This window comes from Amblyomma mixtum, chromosome 5 (genome assembly GCF_055824585.1).
Source record: "Amblyomma mixtum isolate Tamu chromosome 5, ASM5582458v1, whole genome shotgun sequence".
In the NCBI taxonomy this organism is placed as follows: domain Eukaryota; kingdom Metazoa; phylum Arthropoda; class Arachnida; order Ixodida; family Ixodidae; genus Amblyomma; species Amblyomma mixtum.
In genome coordinates this window covers 119,676,459-119,683,902 of record NC_143016.1, presented here as the reverse complement: position 1 = coordinate 119,683,902, position 7,444 = coordinate 119,676,459, and the positions used below count along the sequence as shown (strand labels likewise).

Sequence of the window (7,444 nt, the reverse complement as noted above, 5' to 3'; positions counted from 1 at the left end):
ATTTGTTTCGCATCGCCTTTTAATTTTTGTCGAGCCCAAGCCTGTAAAGTCTACAAAAATTATGTTCTACAGGTCATCCACTGCGTTAGACGTCACGACAAGCGCTTTAATCGAATATTTGCTGAAATTATATGGAATAAGGGAGTAATTACTCGTTGACATCCACCCAAGCGCAGTTACTGATCAATTCACTCTCGCCCTACCATAAGCTTGCCGTCCCGGTTAGCTCAGTTGGTAGAGCGACTGCTCCAGAGGAGCGGTGGTCCCGGGTTCGAACCCCGGACCAGGACGAATTTTTCTTTAACTACGAAGTTTCTGAGAAAGCTGCATAGCTTTCCTTTGTAGCCGTTTGGCTGCACTTGGGTGGATGTCAACGAGTAATTACTCCCTTATTACAAATCTAATCCACCTTGGGGGATTCACCTAAACGTTTGACCACAGATTATATGGTTATCCAAATTCTACTCGATGCGACGTAGTCCCCTTTTCAGGCCTGTTCGTGCAGGTGGGCAGGCCTTAATGCATGTGTATGCGAGGTAGATTATTGCTCGTGTTTTTACTGCGCCAGCATTAAAAGCCTCACCGAGAAAAAAATACGTCCTTGGTCATAAAATTTGTCCATTGGCTGGATGGAAGCGGTGTCAACAGATCGGATAATTCCCATAGGCTGGTGGAAAGTGGCGTCACAATACCCAAAGTGATCTTCCCTTCCGGTAAAGGTATCAATAACCTCTAACGTTATCGCATTTCCAAAGCATTATGTAATTAGGTGCCCCTGTGATTTATCATTTTGGGAGATGTCCCATCTGGTTACTGGATGATTCTTGTAGGCAAACATCATTACTTTGCTTCCAAAACTGATACTATAGCGCCCGGCGACGCTATAAAGCGCAGGCGCTGAGATCGGCGTTCCCGCGATAGAAGAAAATAAAGATGGGCAGCGCGTGCTCGGAGCGCACGCCCGGCACGGGCAGTTCGGAACTAGAAGCCTGCCACGCTCGTCATCTTGCTCTGGTGCTCCGCTGCGACCCCGCAAATCCTCAACAGTGGTGACCCGGCGAACCGTGCCTTCTATCCCAGCGGCGTCCTAGCAGTGCGTACTGGCAGGACCGTACTGGCGTACTGGCAGGACTGGCAGTTTCGACCCGCCGCTCCCAGCGTTCCGGCCTGCAGGCGTCGGCGGGTGGTTCGCCCAACTGGAGGCTGCGATGTACCTGAACGGCATTACCATCCAGCCGTTCAAACACTCAGTCCTTTGCGACATCCTCCCGCCCGACCTCCTTCGTCGGCTCACCTACCAGCCTTGGGCTGCCGGCCATACGATGAGCTGCGTGCGGCCGTCTTGGCTGACTTCGGCGCCTACTATGTTCCGCCGCCGCTCTACGACGCAGCGGACCCGTTTTCGCCGCCGCCAGCCTCTGGCCCTGCACCGGCCTCACTCGCGCCCACGCAGCCTTCATCATAACCCGGCCCGCCTCAGCAGCCCCTCGCCTCCTCGCCGCCACTCCGGTCAAGCGTCTCCGGCCCGGCTTCTTTAGCACCGAACGCACCAGACGCTGCCGCATCGCTTCCGACAGCACATCCTGCTACTCCGGACACGCTAGCAGCACTGTTCGACGACTCCACGCCTCCAAGTCCGCAGTCATTCCCTCAGCACCTCGGTGAGGTGCCTGGCTCACCGCGGTTTGCCACGTCAGCGAACTCAGCGACAGATGCACCTCGCGCCACCCTGTTCAGCGCCTCCGGCCATACCGTCTACAATAAGGACGATACAGCGTCTTCGGCTCAGCCCAGTGAGCAACTTCTCTCATCTCCAGTAGTGCTGCCGTCAGTCGCGCTCTTCCTCGACGAGGGCCCCATTCCACAAACTTCTGTAACCTACTGCGTAGCATCGCTGCCAGCCGAAAGCTCACCTGCCGCCTCATCGCTCATTCCGCCAAAGCCGTCAGTCACTGACCTGATTGATCGTGCTAAAGGCAAAGTGAGATTGCCGCCACCGCAGCATATGCCACAAAACCAGCCCCACTACCCCGGCGGCCACACAGCCTGCCCAAGAGGCCCCACCCCAAGCCCTTAGTACTGTCAACCACTTCTCGGAGTCTGATCCTGGCAGCTCGACACTGTCGCAGCAAGCGTCTGCTTTGGTGGCTGACTTGAGCCACCTTCAGCAACGAATGGTTGAGCTAACCACACCGAGTAGTGCGGCAGTTGTCCATCCACCAGCTGTGTCTCTTGCTGTCAGCCAGCCGTCTGATGTAGCAGTCTCAGCTGTACGGCCTGTCACTGCCACAACCTTCTTTTGGCCGCCGCGGTGGCTCAGTGGCTATGGTGCTCGGCTGCTGGCCCGAAAGACGCGGGTTCGATCCCGGCCGCGGCGGTTGAATTTCTTTGGAGGAGAAATTCTAGAGGCCCGTGTACTGTGCGATGTAAGTGCACGTTAAAGAACCCCAGGTGGTCGAAATTTCCGGAGCCCTCCACTACGGCGTCTCTCATAGCCTTAGTCACTTTGGGACGTTAAACCTCATAAACCAACCAACCTACCTTCTTGCAGCCACCCACAGCCGACCATGCCCACACGTGCATCAGCACTGGCCAGTCGCTCCGGACTGTCACTCCCGCTTCACCCAAGTACCTGGAATTGAGCCCAGCAACTTGCTCTGGCATCGTCACAGCTCTCACCGTTGTGTCGACGGACCCACCACAGCTGCTATCAGTCCATGGAGCCGTTTCGGCCGCTCCTGTGCTAGTGACCGTGACACGGCGCGTCAGATCCCCATCGACATCAGCTGCACTGTTCCGACACCGACGACACTTGTGTCCGCGGGCAGCACTACAGTCGGTGACGGCCCGAACATGGCCTCCCCTGCCCCCATGTCCATTGTCAGCTCGGCACCCTGCATCATTCGCCCGTTGCGCAGCAGCCAGGCTCGTCCACCTGAGCCCGCGAACTCCACCCAATAGCTCTTCCCGGCCCCTGACATGAAGTTACCGGACCTTGTAGCGACCCCGTGGGGACACTGTTCCTCTAGCTGCCTGCTTGCCTGCCGTGGCTACTCCATCTCTGCCCCGTCGGCGCGTACATTTCGACGTTCCGTCTAGGCGGGGGGCCCTATAGCGCCCGGCGACGCTATAAAGCGCAGGCGCTGAGATCGGCGTTCCCGCGATAGAAGAAAATAAAGATGGACAGCGCGTGCTCGGAGCGCACGCCCGGCACGGGCAGTTCGGAACTAGAAGCCTGCCACGCTGGTCATCTTGCTCTGGTGCTCCGCTGCGACCCCGCAAATCCTCAACAATACCTTGAGCAACCTCCTCTCTACACTAGGATATGTAATGGAAGTTTGTCTCGGTTGGTCTTTTGAAAGTTCGGTTTTCGAACGAGTGTTTATATTTTCTTTCGAGCTAGGCTCTGTACAGGTAATTGATATCGATGCTCGTTCCGACTTCACTGTACTACTCTGTCTACTTCTAGTCTTAAAGGGCATGTTATGTTAACGGAACCCGTAAAATGCTGTTTTATCCTTTCACAAAAACGTCTTTCTATGAACTGCGCAGAAAAGCTCTACATGTCAAAAACTCTCGCCGCCGCCGCGGTGGCTCAGTGGCTATGGTGCTCGGCTGCTGGCCCGAAAGACGTGGGTTCGATCCCGGCCGCGGCGGCTGAATTTCTTTGGAGGAGAAATTCGAGGCCTGTGTACTGTGCGATGTCAGTGCACGTTAAAGAACCCCAGGTGGTCGAAATTTCCGGAGCCCTCCACTACGGCGTCTCTCATAGTCTTAGTCGCTTTGGGACGTTAAACCCCATCAACCAACCAAAAACTTTCACAGGAAAAATATTTTTGTTACTTCTGTGAGCTTTTGTGCTTGTGTTGTAAAGTAAATGATCGAACACTGCTTCATTCACTGTAAATATGCGATTGTGCTTTGGGACGTGCTGTAAACGACCCGAAAGAAAGACTTTGGCTTAGATTCATACACTGTGCGATACCTTGTGGCTGCTCACCATCACTGCGAGCACTATCACATGTTCTAACTTAACTTCAGAGCCTGTGAAAACTTAGGTGTTTAACCGCAAAGCCGAACATGTCGTTTCCTCCAGAACACATTTGAACCAAATGATGCTCCAGGTGAAAGGCATCTAGAGGAAAGGGACTTTCCATCAGATTGGTTTACATTGTTGATTGTTGTCTTTCGTTGCCGCCCTTTTAGCTGTGTTAGTTGTAACTGTGCTTTCAGTTAGGCTAGTACACCAAGCCACTTGAGCACAGTTTTGTAAATAATCTCTGTATATAGCTCCTTCGCTATGTACGCAAATACATAAGGTCAGTAACATATACCATGTGAACAAAGAGGGAGCAAGCGGTGGTCTAATGCATAGGGCACACGATTCACCGGAATTTTCTTTTTCTTCTTTCAGCAGTTGCTCTCTTTGGATGAACTATTCCACCCCTGCGTTCTTCGCTTGGGACGAACATTTGCGGCCTAACAGATGATTTGTTGGTGTAACGGTTAGCCAATCCATATTTAGTTTTGAGAAGGAATAATGAATGAGCCAGCGCTGTTCGTCCCCGAAAGGAGGAACTTTTGGCCAATAGGACAAAAAATAGCTTAGAGTGTAACTCTTACTCCATCAATTAAAGTTGTATAAAGTAATTGAAGCGCTCGCTTTTATGCGGCTGTTTTTTTTTTCTCTCATCACCGCGTCATTTTCGCTGTCACGTAAAGGCTCGAGCCCTTTCCAGCAATGAATGAGCCAAATTACTGGCAGAATACAGAAAGCGCTTTTCCGACTCATTGGTTCCCTATACATGATACCGATGCCCATTTCCTACACCCAAAACGCACTCGTTTAGTGCCCTAGGCTATAGCCTATTCTATTTTCAGAGATACTTGTACTCTAGTGTTACACGCGGAAAAGCGGGAAAGCACGAAAGCAGCGAAAGTCAAATAACAACTAATAGTGCAAAAGCGTAAAGCCAGATGTGTAAGCTCTGCTTGAAACTTCTATCACCGAACAGAAGCACGTTTTTTTTTTGTTAATATTGCTTCCCCTTTGGTGAATCACATTTCCAAAAGCAGCTACTCATTATCCGTATCGTTTCACGACGTTTTCCCGCCGCTTTGATGAACCAAAAGCAAATTCCTGTCTTCTAAGCATCCTTTGAAAAGAACGGTCACAGATTGGGTGCTCCTTAATCACAAGTTGAAGAAAAACCCTTTTAGTACCATTCGCCTCAAGTTTCAAAGAACGAAGAACTCGGAGCTATGTTTTTCTTGGATCCGTTCACCTTCAAGCTCTTCAGCTTTTTATGTGAGTGAGGGTCTCGCCATTCGGTGACATAGCTGGTTTCATTGGGATTACATGATAGCAGCGAGCCTTTCATTGAGTACCTGCCAGACGCGCACTTCCTACCATCATTTTGATTTTCAGAACAAATCACGCCGCAGGAAAGAAATATAGAATATCGGAACAAGAGTCCGGAGGGCTTAGGTCGTGTGCAGGAGCGACTAGACGTAAACTTCCGGATTAATTAGGAGAAAAACGCAGATGTCTCGTGCATGTAAGGTTTCATAGGAACATGCGACTTTGATTACTGCAGGGGCAAGTGCGGACGCATTTAGGGCATGGAGGGAAGCTTCGGTTATTTTTCTGTGCTCGTGTACACCGCTTGCCCTTTTTGGTTAGAACGTGGGGACTCTAAATATAGCAGTAATATAATGGAGGGTAGATATTTTTGTGGCTCAGTAGCTGTTGGGGTCTTGGAACGAGCACATGGTCGAATTTTGATATATCTGGCCTCAAGGGTAATTTTCTTGTGAAGGATAATTTCACATGAGCCCACGCACAGACGTCTCCTAGCGCATGAATTATCATGGGCGATCCAGCTTTAAGTTAATACCTTCATTTCCTTTTTTTTCTTCTAGCTATATACGATATCATAAAGTAGGTATTGTTATTTCGTACTGATCATTTGCATTTCTCTTCCCCAAATACAGCATAGTGCCTTTAAAATGAACGCTACTATTTAATCATTTCCGACTTTCAACGTTCATTGGCAATGTAACTGGTGGTCATGGCTCCGGCGTATGCCCGATACAGATATTGAAAATTCATAATTCATTGAAACTCACAGAGGTTGAAGTTCGATACCAAAATCAAGTGTACTGTCATATGGCGCCACTATTTAGGAAAGAGCTTCTGAGAGCGGATAACAACGAATTTAAACAAATATCATCGATCTCAAATCCTATGCCAAACGCTATATTCCACGGGTCCAGTCAAATCATCCGCCGAGTTTATGAGCAGCCGTTAGTGCTCTTTAAACACGCCTTGCGATCGCGAAAGTGCGAACGAATGTGAAAATGAAAAAGCAGCTGCTCCTTTTCTTCGAATCGGTCTAAGTTGTCATAGCCACGTTACAATGACGCGGTCAGGGCTTTTCTCTTATTATCGATGCTCTTGCTAGCGGGGAGTTAGCGGGAAACGCGAACAATTTTGTTTTACTATCATTGCTGGATGCGAGTTTTATGTTCGACCGCCGCGTTATTCGAGTGTCGGACGTTTTTAACGCTCGCTACGATATTTCCGTGCGGTCACTTTGTGAAAGCCATGCTGCCTTCCTTGCCTGGTTTAATCCTCACCACATAAAATAAAATCAGCCTATTTCAGTACCAAGATTTTATTGCCGCCGAAGGACGGTCGCATCATAACGGGAGTTCATTTTTTTTCTGCTGCGAACAAAAGGCTTTCTGAATCTCCGACGAAAAAAAAAAATAGTCCACAGCTTACTCCAAGCTATTTTCACAAGGAGATAGAGGATGATTCGGGCGGCTAGTTTTCCAGCTCAAAAACCAGAGAAAAGGAAACACGTTTCTTGGTCGTCATTTAGAAACAAACGCTTACAACAAAGTGAACTTTAGTTCAAAACGACACTCACGTCTCCTTCCCCCCCCCCCCCCCTCCCCCATATTTCATTGTCAGCGCCCATTTCGTTTTTTTCGAGCGCAGCATGTTTTCATCATTGACAGCTGAGTATGACAACTAGAGGGCACTTAGGATTGCGTCAGTATTTTTTTCCTATGTCGTAGACCTCGCACAGATCTGCAGAACAAAAGACCCGCTAACTAATCACATCGAAGCCATTGAAACTTCGCAGTAATACATTATTCTGAAATTTCCTTCACGTCTGCCTGATCTTTTCCAGATTTCTTCTTTGGGGTTGATTGTTATTGCTAATATTTACCGCGGATGTTTATATTTTCACAGATGGGCGGTAAGTGGGAATAACTAGATAAATGTTCATTAAGCATTTGATTAGCACCCACGATCACAGGTATAGTTACCTAATGCCAGCATCACGCAAAAATTTTAAGGCTTTTGAAATGCTAGTCTACCGACTCCACAGCCAGCTATTTCTGTGGAGCTTCCCACATATTGTCGCACTGC

General features: G+C 49.4%; 1 non-coding gene across 1 annotated transcript; it reads left to right on the top strand.

Annotated features, from left to right (window-relative positions):
- Positions 1-216: 216 nt before the first annotated feature.
- TRNAL-CAG (transfer RNA leucine (anticodon CAG)) lies at positions 217-290 on the top strand. The gene has a single exon. It is a non-coding gene; the product is annotated as a tRNA-Leu (tRNA).
- Positions 291-7,444: the final 7,154 nt, after the last annotated feature.